Below are 13,015 nucleotides of genomic sequence, written 5' to 3'. Positions count from 1 at the left end.
TGGTCTGTGGCCTTGTCCTCTGAGTCCCTTCTAGAGATGCCCATCTGTCCTGGACCAGCCAGTGGTCATTCCTGCGTGTGCTTGTGTGACATCTTCCAACACCATCAACCTGCGAGGCTCAGGTGCTCAGAGCTCAGGCCCACCCACAGGGCAGGTCTGAGTCCCCGGAAATTAGTGCCTCGGAAATCGTCTCAAGGATGGCTAATGGCTGTGGGCAGATAGGCACCCACCTCCATCTCCCCAGGTGGGATGACTCTGAAGCATGTTCCCCACGCTCTCCCAGAGGCTTTCAGCAAGATGGTGCCGTCCAAACCTGATGAAGACAAACACTGTTGGCTGCTTTCCCTTCCCTTCACGGTCTCATTTCCCCACCCTTGCCACCCCCATCATCCTTCCCAGGATCACCTCCCAAATAAAAACACTGTGTCCTCATTTCATTGTTTCAGAGTCTGCTTTTGGGGAAACCAAACCCCAGGCACCTCTGAAAGTGCTATCCAACATTCATTCTTTAGAACTCAACTTAGAAGTTACCTCTTCCTGAATCTTTCCTTGATCTCCTCACCCCCACCCCTTCCCCATAACACAGGAGTTTGGGTCAGGAGTCTTTTCCCAGCCTCTCTTAACACATAGAAGATGCTCAAGGTTGCTCATTAACAAATTAAAATGGTGCATCTCTAGATAACAGGCAAATGCAAGGAGGGAGACCTGAGACTCCCTACGTTCCCCCAGAGCCCCCTGTGGAAGCATCTTTCCAGCTCCGATCTGCCCTGGGCTCAACGTCTGATCAGGACGGTCCCTCCTTTGGTGGACATATTGATTAGTGTCCTCTGGGGACAGTTCTATTGACCATTTGGCTCTTCTCAGAAAAGTACAGCAAAAAACAACCTTTCAGATTTAGGTGAGCCTCCATTGCTCAATATTACCTGTTTTTCCTGTAAATATCTGTTGGGGAGGGGATGTTAATTACCAACAGGGATCATTTCCCAAACAACAGTGGACAGGTAAACCCCAGCATACAATGGACAGTGAACTCTAACCTTTAAGAGTCAAGACTCTTAAATAATTCACCATTTGGCCCTGTCCACCAGGGAGTTTTTCCTTTCCCTCAGGGACTTCCACTGGCCTCCTCAAGCTTAAAGTATCCAAGCAAAGCAGCACTAAGTCACATCTCTATAGTTCAAAGAACAAAAGTCCTTAAAATAGGTCTTCATTTGTCTGAACTTGAAGTTTTTTCACCTGCAAATAAGTCAGATTAATTTCTTGGCCTGAACCCAAAGTAAATGGGCTTGTGTTCATTGCATTTTAAGGTAAATGTGTCTCTTGCAAATCTGTACTAGTTCAGTGGTAGCAATGAGCTGATAAGCCCTTCAGGGGTTCATTAGTCATTTTTAGCAGGCCTCTCCACCAGGAGGTCCACCTACTGAGCAGTGCAAGCATGTTCCCCAGGAACTAAAACCATATAAACAGACACGAATTCCCTGAAAACAAACCAGAACAAGAAAAAATACTCTGCAATGAAAAATCAAAGTATAGCTTCTGGGGTCCTTGAAAAAAGAAAGATGTCCTGATAAGCCATATTGATCAAGACCATAGGAAAAAGCACTGTAAGAGCTCTACTAAACGTCGAAGGGGGTTCAGGCACTGTAGGTGGGAAAAGAACTGGAAAACTCATTTGCCAAGCCTCTACACGAGGCTTCTCACACAGATGAAAACATGAGATCAAGCCAACGGGAGCCTGAGTGTGCTGAGGTTTGCTTGTTTCCTAGGACATGTGGATGCGTGAAATGAGACACCAGTGTTCTGAGGAAGGATGGATGGGCCACTCATGAATTTCTTTTCTTTTCAGCTTCATGATGCTGCTTCAGACAAATCTCAGTAGTGTGGCCGGTAATTGAGCTCACAGCCCTAGTGAGTACACAGGTCTACACACAGTCACAAAGGTTGGGAAACAATAGTTCAAAGACAAGAGGGAGAGGGAACATAAAGGAAGGGAGTGGAAAGACAGTGCCAGTCCCCATTGTGTGAAGCAGTGTCCAGGCAAACCTGGAGACTGTTGTAAATGAGAGTCCGGGGCAGGTGCTCAGAGGACAGCTGTCTCACACACAAAGAAAGCTCATATTAAAACCACTGTGTTTACTGTACAATTACATGTACCTTTAATGTCTTCTGACCATTATTCACATGCTCCATTTTTACCCAGTGAACATTTTATTTGACATAACAAGGGGTTGATTCTTCATTCTGTCCCGACCGAGCATCAGTAACCTCTTTCAGAATTAGGGAAGACAGTGCAGTCTCTGGTCGACTCTGAAAGACTTTGCCCTGACATTTTATAAACTGTTGTATAAATGAGGTAAGAAGGCTGGCAAGGTTTGGGTTCTTTCACATCTGATTCCACATCACATTTTAGTCAATAAAGCACTTAACAGAATTCACTTTTGGTGAGGCAGAAGGAGAGAGAGACTGAGCCAAGCGGCAGTAGACAGGGTCTTCATGTTACATGGTGCCAATCCAACTAACTCCCACCCCTTAAAATTAATCACAGTGGAATAAGCCCCCCTCCTTTATTTAATCAGGACAAGTCAAAATAGGACAAGTGTTTAGGAAGTTACATTGCAACTAGCTTCTCAGAAACTACCTTTTATTGGGCTTTGCTGTGGCATCAAGAAAGCATAAATATCCCCAGTTATCTGAAAAGGCTATTAAAATACCTCTTCCTTTCCCAACAACCATTTGTATAAAGATAGCTTTTTTTATATACTTCAACCCAAGTAACATAACACAACAGATGAAATGCAGTAGCAGATATGAGAATCCAGTTGTCTTTATCAACCCAGACATTAAGGAGATCCACAAAAATGTAAAAAAAAATACCACTTTTCTCTCTGTTTTTGTCTATGAATATATAGTTATTTTTATTAAAATTATATTAGCCATGTTAACATTCAATGGCTTTACTATTGCTCTTCCAAGGTGCACTAATGAATATTTTTATTTTTCTCTTTCAATTCTAATATGGTGAATATTGACATCAATAGATGTAGCCCACATAAATTAAGACTCTTTGGGGTCTTCAGTAATATTTAAGAATATGATGAGTCTCTAGGACCAAAAAGTTTGCGAAGTTCTATCTAAGTTCTCATCAACTTAGTTTTATAGTGAAAGGTGGAACCTTTGGTCTACCTAGATCTATTCATCAATTTCAATCACAAGAAAGTCAAGATGTTGAAGGAATCTTTCAGGAATTCTGGAAGGGTTTCCACACGAGTGTGTCAGTCAAGCTCCGAGCTTAATCCCTTGACCAAAAGCTCTTCCATTGACTCCACCAAGTCTGTATCACAGGGCAACGACTTAGTCTTACTAACTCTTCTCCTAAGAGCCCCTTGCTCTTTCAAGGAAGGGACTTCTAAGATTAAGTGATTTCATCAGGGAGGGGCAGACACATGTCAAGTCCCAAGGACATGCTTCTTTTGGGGTCCATCTCCTCACACAGCATTTCTCGATCACCACATACAGCTTGGAGCTTCCGAAGAGAGCAGACACAAAGCAAGTGAAAGTCCCCAGTCCTGCTCTGCGGGAAATAATGAAGAAACAAAACCATGCCAGGAGATACGTCTTAGACACTTCTGCATCTCTTCAGATTCCTTGAGGTGAATGAGTTGGAGATGAAAGATGTGCTGGCAAGATGCCACATGCACCCCACTATTGGGCCCTGCAGGTAGGAGCACCCCTCTTGCTTACTCCTATATATCATTTTCTTGAAATAATGTGGGTAAGGCTCAAAGGCTCTTGAGAGATCCCCAACTGTGGAAGAGAACCTCAAACTTAGAAATTCCAGAGCAGTTAATAATCACAATCCAAAAACGCAATGCTGTCGATGGTGGGCTTTGGTGTTGGTCAACTGTTAAACAAATTTCTCAAACTTGAAAATGCCAAGAAGCTGCTTCCCTTAGGCAGTCTTGCTTCAGAACACTCACCAGGAAAATAGCTAACACAGACTATGCAGAGTACAAGAGGACACTCACTTTCTCTTATAATTCCTGAAGAATACCCTGTTGTCTCTGGCATCAGATGATAAAAAAATATGTTTAGAGCATTTTGTTACTTTTATTTTCAACCCAAAGCCTATGTACCACTATCTATGTGATGTTTTATTATTGCAGGTTTATAAAGCATTTAAATTATATGTAAAATGATGCACATGATTTGTTGATTAAAAAAAATAGCAGGTTTTTTTTAAAGCTATTTCCATTCTTCATGAGAAGCAGGAGACTATGTGTCCAGTTTCATATCCTGGGGTTAACATAATGCCTCACTCATCATAATTTAGTTTTTGGTAATTTATTCATGCATTTATTTATTTGTTCAACAAAATTCCAAGTATATTCTAAGTAGTGGGGTTGAAGAATTTCAAACAAATATTTCAAAATGCAAATCATGGGAAATATGACCCAAAAAAGTCACAATCACCTAATAAATATGAAATAATGCAAAAAATAAACAAATTTTAAAAATAAAATAATGCAATGTGAGATAACTAGCTGTTTGGGGCCTTTTTTAGTGCATCCACCCCTCACAGATTTTTTTAAAAAGATATTCAGTAATTTGCCCAAAGTCACACTTAATTTTTTCAAGAATCAGGAAAACATTGGGAGATTTCTCCTTCACTGCTGGTCCCCAAATAGATATTTTAAAAATATTAGCTTCTTTCCCTTTTCTCTGAATTCCGATCCCAGTTACTTTCTACCAAATTTCCTTTTTTTTCTTTGTCCTTGGTCATCACCTTAAATTGAATGTGATGAAATAGACCCACTGACTCGGTCACGGAGGAAAAAGATCATGAACACTTCTGGCTCTGGGTGAGCGCAGTTGATGGATGAATCTTAGCTCTTGGGGACTGTGCTTCAAGGGATACACCTGCCTAAGGTGGTTAAGGAGAGATCTATTTCTATAGAGAGAACAACCATAAATCAGAAAGAGATAAAAGCATTTAAAAACAACAAAGCAGGCAACATTTTTTTAGTAATTGAGCCTAGTTTCAGAAAACAAGAAATGTCTGTGTCAGTCCTTGTCTTTCAAACATTATTCTCTGTTTGGTTAAGCTATACAAACACCAGGACTCTGATGTAAGGAAGACTTTTCTTTTTGTATGCTGTACATAAATGTCTCTAATCTTCTGAGTTAGGAATTTATTGGTTGAGTCTTCGTGGGTAAATTCAGCAAAGCTCTGAAATGGTTTTTCCTCCGAAAAGAAACAGCAGGGAGGAGGCAGAGAAGGGTCAGTGGGGCTCAAACCAGAAAACCAATCCCCAACCCCCACCCCACAAAGGAAAGTGTTTTCCTGGCACAAGAGAATAGATGAAAGTCCGGCTGACCTTTAGCCAGCTTGACTCTGGGGTGTAGGTCAGGTGGGGGCAAAGGGGCTGCCACTGAGCTTAGCTGTTGCAAATGAAGGTGCTTGGGATTTCAACAGCAGCTACAAACCAAACAAACCCACACCATAGTTTGACACTCACAGTTGTGCTCTGGCAGCTTGCTCTGGTTCTTCCTTCTTTTTGCCCTTTCTACATGCCTTGGTCAAGGCCACATCACAGCCTGGCAGCTCCCCCAAGGGCAGCCCATGAGCTGAGATTCAGCCAACTCTCCTCTCCTTCGTGCGCTGTTGAGAGCAAGTGAGAAGTGCTTCGTGAGTTGGATGGGAGACAAGGAGAGTGTGTCAGAAGAAGCAAAGCCTGCTGCTTCTGGTTTCACTTCTGTTCCCTCTCCTACTATCCCTGCTCCCAGCCTCTGTCCCCACTTCTGCATTTCCAGCTCCGTGAAAAGATTTTGCACAGAATAATGTCTGCAGAAGGCAGCTGGATCTGTGACAGTTTTGCTTGATTGTTTTAACAAGAAGGGTGATATTTTAATGCTTGAAATATATGAAAGAGGTCTTAATCTCAACCCCCAGGAGTCTTGGAATTTGCATTTTTTTTCTGGGAATTTAAAAGGGTAACGCTACAAGATGTGGACCAAAGGACTCTTGGAAATTGGGTATATTCATTTGCTAGGGCTGCTGTGACAAGTGACACAAACTGGGTGGTTTAAACAATATAAATTTAATGTCTCACTATTTGGAGGCTAGAAGTCTAAATCAAGGTGTGGGCAGGGTTGGTTCCCTCTGAGGGCCATGGGGCAAGGATTTGCTCCATGTCTCCCTCCTAGCTTCTGGTGGTTTGCTGGCAACCTTTGGCCTTTCTTGTAGAGACATCACTGCAATCCCTGCCTTCATGTTCACATGTGTTGTCACAGACTGAATAACTGAGTAAGTGGAGGAATGAATGAACGAGTGAGTGCATTCACAGGCTCGTTCAGAACACCGGAGTCTAATTTACCTAGACTGAACAACTTGAACCCTGGAGTTAGAAAACTTGGGTTCGAACTCTCCACTGAGGCCAACTGAGGCTCAATCCCCTCAGGACCCTCCAGAGTGCTACATAGGGACAGGAGAGGGGTGTTCGCCCCCTGGCGCTCCCCTCCATTGGCCAAGAGCTGTTCCACACCTGTGTTAACTGTCACCTCTCCCTCTTCCAGGCTCTGCATTAATGAGTAACTGGACACTTCTCCAAAGCCGAGCCAGAGACAAGGACTCGGTGCCTATAGTTATTGGAGAGGTGATCCCAGGAAGGTGGAGTGCAGGGGTGAGTGAGACAGAAAAGGAGGAAAAGGAGGACAGAGTGCCCCACTGAGTAGTTACTGCACTCCCACAGCCCTGGTTCAAAATTGGACATCTCTGGGGGATGGCTGTGACCGCCTCCCCCATTCCTCCACACTCCCTTCCTGCCCCTGCAGCCCCTCTCCTTACCCGTGCCTGAGCAGCCCCCTCTGCTCAGATTCTCAGACAGCCCAGTGCCATACTTCCCCCAGGATGACCCCCAACTCTGGCCTATCAGCTGGAGCCCTTCCCCATGTGGGGCCGGCTCTTCTCACTGACTCCCCAGCTCCCCTGGCATCCCGTGGGTGCCTTCCAGGTTTGAGGCCTCCAGCAAAAAGGTCCTGCACAGCCTTTCCCCACCACCTCTGTCACTGAGAAATCCTACCTATTTGGCAGGCTCCTCCTCTCCCATGAAGCCTTCTAAGACTGCCTCACACCACAAAAACCACACACCACACACATACTGCATATACACACACCACATACACCCTCCACATACACACCTCCCATCCCCCCACACAATATAATATACACCAAACACACACACATCACACACACCACCACAACCTATGCATACATATACCATAGTACGCACACACACGCATGTGCACACACACACACACACGCATGCCACCAACCCCCGCCCCATGTGTTCTTGTGCCGTTTTAGTTACAGCTCCATTACTGGTCACCACACTTGACTTCCTGTTAGGGTTATTTATATCCCGTCCCACCTTTTTCTTATTGGGTCCATAGAAGCAGATTCTATGTCAGGTTAATTTTTGTTCCCCAAAACAAATCAGCATCACAGGCACAGTGGCCTTGGTGAATATTGGGTGAATTAAACTGAATATGATAAAATTGGAGCTAATTTAACAAGTGGAGGACATAGAACAAGTAAATGCACAGCGGTGGGGACTCCACAGGCCCTGGAGGGAAGGTGAGCTGGGCATTTTCTTAAGTCCACAATGGCAAGGACTCGTCACCTTTCCCACTGAATACTCACCGTGAGGCACATCCTGACCTCGGAACCATGAGGGCAGGAAACGAACCTCTGCACGTGGGGCCGGTGACTCAAAGGTCCCCTCTGTTGGCAGCAATGAAGGACCCAGAGGGGATGTTCAACCAAACGGAAGGGAGGCTGGGGCTACTGAGGGCTGGTCAAACCAGGCCGGGACTTGGATTTCTATCAGAAGATTGTGCGGAGCTGCTTCAGGACTTGGAGCTGAGGTGCAATGTGACTGAGGCTGCACTTTAATAACCGACCATTAGGTATATTTATGTGGAAAAATCTTCACATTTTGCAAATAAGCCAGGTATGCGTTGTCTGCCTCATCGAGAATTCCACACACAGCTTGATGCGCTCACAAATTCACAATTCAGAATTAATTGGTTTTTAGGCCATGCATTTAGGTCAGATCACCCAGACACTCCATTTCATGTGGTGAAAAGAAATTAAGTCAATTTTCCCCCTGCCAGACCCTCAGCTCTCATCTTGCAGGCCTGGCGAGCCATCCCTCTGCACGCATGGGAGGAGACAACCTTTAAAGGCATTCTCATTATTTCTCAGGGAGATGTCATTAAGTACTGTAAACATGTCCTGAATGAGTCCATGTCACAAAGACTGCAAAGTGTTTATAGAATAAAAACCTATAAGCACCAAAATGAGATAAAACGGGGAGGGGAGAGAGTAAGCGGGAAAGAGAGGGGTTTTTTTGTGTTTTTTTTTTTTAAAGGAAAAGGAAATGTCTTCTTGACCAACACATTAAGCTAAAGGTACAGACTATAAGGTGTATTTGCCCTGGGGAGCTTTGACCAGCTGAAAGCAAGGTTGGAATCTAAGGGGTCCAAGGGCCCACCCTTCCTTTTCTCAAGCTCCTGGCAGACATCCCTAATTGATCTCACCCATTTTCTCTGAACTCATACCTGGCAGACATTGCTAAATGATCACACCCATCTTGCCCTCCAAATTCACACCTGGCCTCAGAATCCTTGGCAAGAAAACCATCCAGTCAAGCAGTCGGAGTTGACTTTAAACTTCCTGATGCTTCTGTTTGCAAGAGGTTCAGGGTGTCCCTATTTCAAGTCTATGACACTCCATTAGAACAAGGAGAATGATTGGCCACGATGTTATGAGGGCACCGTCTTTTTGAACATCATAAAATAACACTTACGTGTTATTTTACTCTGCATTGTTGTTTACAATCAAGTTAAGTAGACAAGAGCCTCACAGTCTGCATTGATTTTAATCCCCCAGAGCTGATACTGTGTGTGCACAGGCCCCAGGTGATGTCTAGACTAGATGGTGCATGGAATTAAGGAGGATCGGTGTGTTCATTTCCAAGGAGGAATGGCAGCATCAAGACTCTCTTTGGGGCTCCACCTTCAGCTACCAGAAACCCTTTACCCCCTCCCCTCATGCACACAGTAGAAATGCCTCGGAGTTTATGCCCCCTCACCGGGGGCAGGCCAGCGACCGACAGTGTTAAAGTAGCCACCTTGCCTTGGGGCAGGAAAATTCTGAGGCACACATTATGCACCAGATTCCCCATGGGCTCGGGCTAAAGCTACCTTTTGCACAATTTTGAGATCACACACCTGCGTGGCTTCCTCCTTTCTGCCCTACTTCTTCCACCTGCTCACCATCCCCGGGAATACTTGTTTAATACATTATCACTTGCACATGAACTGTCCTCTTGGACACAGCAAACCCTCCCCGTGTTTTGTCACTCTAAGGTAGGCCAGACCTGCTCCTGGGACCCCGCTTGACATCTTCCCGCAGCGTGTGCCTGCCAGGGCTCCGTACTAGAGAACAGGGCGCAAGTTTCCTGCGGTGATGAGAACACCCATCATCTGCCCCACATGCCAGGAGCTATGCAGGGACTGCATGCCAGGCAGCCCTGGAAAAAAATGTCACCACATGGGGTGACACAAAACCATTAAAGATCACCCAAAATCTTCCCAGAAGAAAGCATGAGAAGAAACTACAGGGGAACACCAATCTCTGATAGGGATTTTTTGGGGAAAAAATTTCAGGTGTATAAAAGTATTTACTGAAGAAACTAAGAAATTACAAGGAAAAACAACAAAATAAAAATCATATCAACACCAGGAATGACTGCTATTAACATTTTGGTATACATTTTTAGACTTCTATGTACACATAAGCAAATTTAACTTAAAAATTAGAGTAGACTTTTTTATAATCTGCTTTCATTTAATCATAAACGCTAACCACAGAGTTAGCATTTGTGAGGCTATTAAGTAATTTACAAAGTAGTTTTAATCATTTCATTTATTGTATTTCACAGGTACAATCACTTGTTCTGTTCTTAAATAAACAGGGAGAACTTTTGCAGTAAGGGTTGTTAGTCTCTGTAAAGCAATGACTTTAGGGGACTACTCTCTACTCAAATAGGGTCAATATTACTCAAAACAGTCTTGAGGAGGGGCGCCTGGGTGGCTCAGTCTGTTAAGCATCTGACTTTTGGTTTCAGGCTCAGGTCATGATGTCAGAGTCATGAGATAGAGCCCCATGTTGAGCTCCACATCCAGCGGGGAGTCTGCTTGAGATTCTCTCTCCCTTTCCCTCTGCCCCCTCCCCACCCCAGGCCCTGCTTGTACACTCTCTCTCTCTCAAATAAATAAATAAGTCTTTAAAAAAAATCGTTGTTTGTAAAATTTACCCTAGAGCCTATGATACTTCTTTTCACCAAAATGACAGGACTCTTCATATGTTTAAATATTTAAAATCAATCAGAGCCAATTGTTTGGTAAAGCAGAGAAGAAATGGTTAAAAGTTTCTATAGTTAAAATTGAAATGTGGCAAGAAGACTACTGATTTGGATGCTCTGAAGCCTGTGCAGGGAGGACATCCATGTCTCATGGAAGGACCACACATAGGGCCAGTGTTCATTCCACATGCAGAAGCATTAAAAGGATATCATCTACTCGGATTTCTATCTCTATTTTGTCGCATTCATTTTTTCTAAGTAGTGGTCTCAATAATTCCAGAATATATTCACAGGATGTGATTTCGATTTTTGTTTCCTTTCTATTCTGGGTCTCGGCTCCAACTCTGGCCCATGTCTGGAATATCCCATCCCCGGTCAAGACTTCTCAAACCCCTCCAGTCTGAATCTACCCATTCTGGACAGAATGCAGAGCCCATGCTGCACTGACCCCTATCAGAGTGCCGGACCACGAGAAAACCCTACCCGCTCCATCTTTGTTAGCCCCACTGTGCCCAGCACAGGCTCCTTCTCAGAGTTGAAACTTGAAATTCCGAACGGGAAAGTCCTGCCCCCACATCACACAGGAGAGAAACTGAAGCTTATACAGCCGGTCCCTCTCCCCGTACCAGTGATCTGCTGCTGGAGCATGGCACCTCAAGACGTGGCGCATGACATTCACCCCAGACTCTTGCTTTTCAAAACTGCAGTACCTATGCATTCACCATGTGTTCCAAGGCCAGCAGTGTTTGGTCTTCCTTGGAGTTCACTGCACGTTGTTTTCCATCTGCAGTATAGCCCTCGACATCAGAACTGAAATCCTTTACCTGGAGTCCATCATCTGCTAATTCCTGAAATTGAATCCATTTTTTTTTTCCCTTGCAAGAAATACATGTCACTTTCAGCAGATTCTGAAAGGGGGTCTGTGTTCATTTTCTTTTCTTTCTTTTTTTTTTTTTTAAGATTTTATTTATTTACTTGACAGAGAGAGACACAGCGAGAGAGGGAACATAAGCAGGGGGAGCGGGAGAGGGAGAAGCAGGCTTCCCGCGGAGCAGGGAGCCCGATGCAGGGCTCGATCCCAGGACCCTGGGACCATGACCTGAGCCGAAGGCAGACGCTTAACGACTGAGCCACCCAGGCGCCCCTGTGTTCATTTTCTATGGCTACTGCAACCAGTGACCACACCGTGGCTTAAAACACAGATTTCTTTTCTGACATTTCTGCTAAGTTAGAGGTCCAACATTGGTTTCACGGGACTAACATCGAGATATGGGCAGAGTTGCTGTCCCTCTGGAGGCTCCAGGGGACCACTGCCTGAGGAGAATCTGTTTCTTTACCCCTTCCAGCTTTGAGAGGCAGCCTCTTTGCCCATCTTCAAAGCCAGCAAGGCAGGAGTGGGGTTTTGAGTCCTTCCCCTGTTCCTGTCCTCTATAGTCACATCTTCTGAACTCCCCATTTCTGCCTTCCTCTTCCACTTTTAAGGACTCTTGTGATTATATTGAGCGCCCCCAAACCCTAGAGAAAACAGACCAAAAGACACATCATGAAATGTGATGGGTACTCATACATCAATACTTGACTGACACTTCATTCATTAAGTATCTATTGAGCATTTACTCTATACCCATCAGTGTGCTTAGATGGTAAGACACAGTTAGAAACAAAAGAGGTATAGGGTGACAACTATCCTGATTTATCCACGACAAAGGTTTCTGGGGACACAGGATCTTCGGTGCTAAAACTGAGAGAGTCCCACGCAAACTGAGATCATGGCACACTCTAGGTGCAGTCTCTGCCCTGAAGAGTTTATAACCCAGTGCAGGACGGGAACAAAATGCCATTGAGCATACTTCCCCAGTGACCATATGTGCTTTAAGGGGAAAGGGAAGGGTGAGATAGAAATGAACAAAACCGGTGGCAAGGCTTCCTGTGCGAGGACCCCTTTTGGATGACATTGATTGTACCCAAACCCATGCCAGAAGCAGGCTAAGTGCTATACACGTGATCTTTAAAGCTCACAAAAGCCCCATGCGGTGAGGATGGTTATTGCCTACAGCTTGCAGAGGAAATAAACCAAGAGAAATAACTGGTCCAAACATCACAAAACTACTGTTTTAGGTCAGGTTCCCCAGAAACAGACCCTGACACAAGGAATCACGAGCAAGCGGTTTATTAAGGAAATGCTCCCAGGAGAAATGAGTAGCTAGCAAGATTTAGGGAAAATTCCAGAGAGGGTGCTTTCTCTTGATCTGGTAAGGGAACTCCAAGGTGTAAGTTACCCCTCAGTTTCTCCCAAAAGGAAGTGGGGTTCATTCTCCCACACCCTGAGGTGGCTGGCTATGGACCATTCTGGGAGCATGTAAAACTACCAGGCGTTTCTGGCTCTCTCTGCCATATGGGCAAAGCAACTTCTGCTCAGGAACTGGCCACCAAACAAGAGTCACATACTTGGGGCTGTTGAAAACAGAAGCACACCAAGGCTGGGAGAGACGACACAGAAACAGAAAAGGTAGCCAAGGTGTTCTGCGTGGAGTATCAGCAGTATCCACATCTCTTCAGCTAGTAAGTGGTAAAGCAGAATGTGAAGT

The 13,015-nt window shown here is 44.7% G+C and overlaps 1 long non-coding RNA gene across 1 annotated transcript; it reads right to left on the bottom strand.

The window, feature by feature from the left end:
* Positions 1-279: 279 nt before the first annotated feature.
* LOC110590057 lies at positions 280-7,760 on the bottom strand. Its single transcript, XR_002480924.1, has 3 exons — positions 7,700-7,760; positions 5,517-5,659; positions 280-313 (listed from the first exon to the last, which is right to left on the bottom strand). It is a non-coding gene; the product is annotated as an uncharacterized LOC110590057 (long non-coding RNA).
* Positions 7,761-13,015: the final 5,255 nt, after the last annotated feature.

Source organism: Neomonachus schauinslandi, chromosome 10 (assembly GCF_002201575.2).
Source record: "Neomonachus schauinslandi chromosome 10, ASM220157v2, whole genome shotgun sequence".
Classification (NCBI taxonomy): Eukaryota; Metazoa; Chordata; class Mammalia; order Carnivora; family Phocidae; genus Neomonachus; species Neomonachus schauinslandi.
This window is presented reverse-complemented; position numbering and strand designations above follow the sequence as displayed.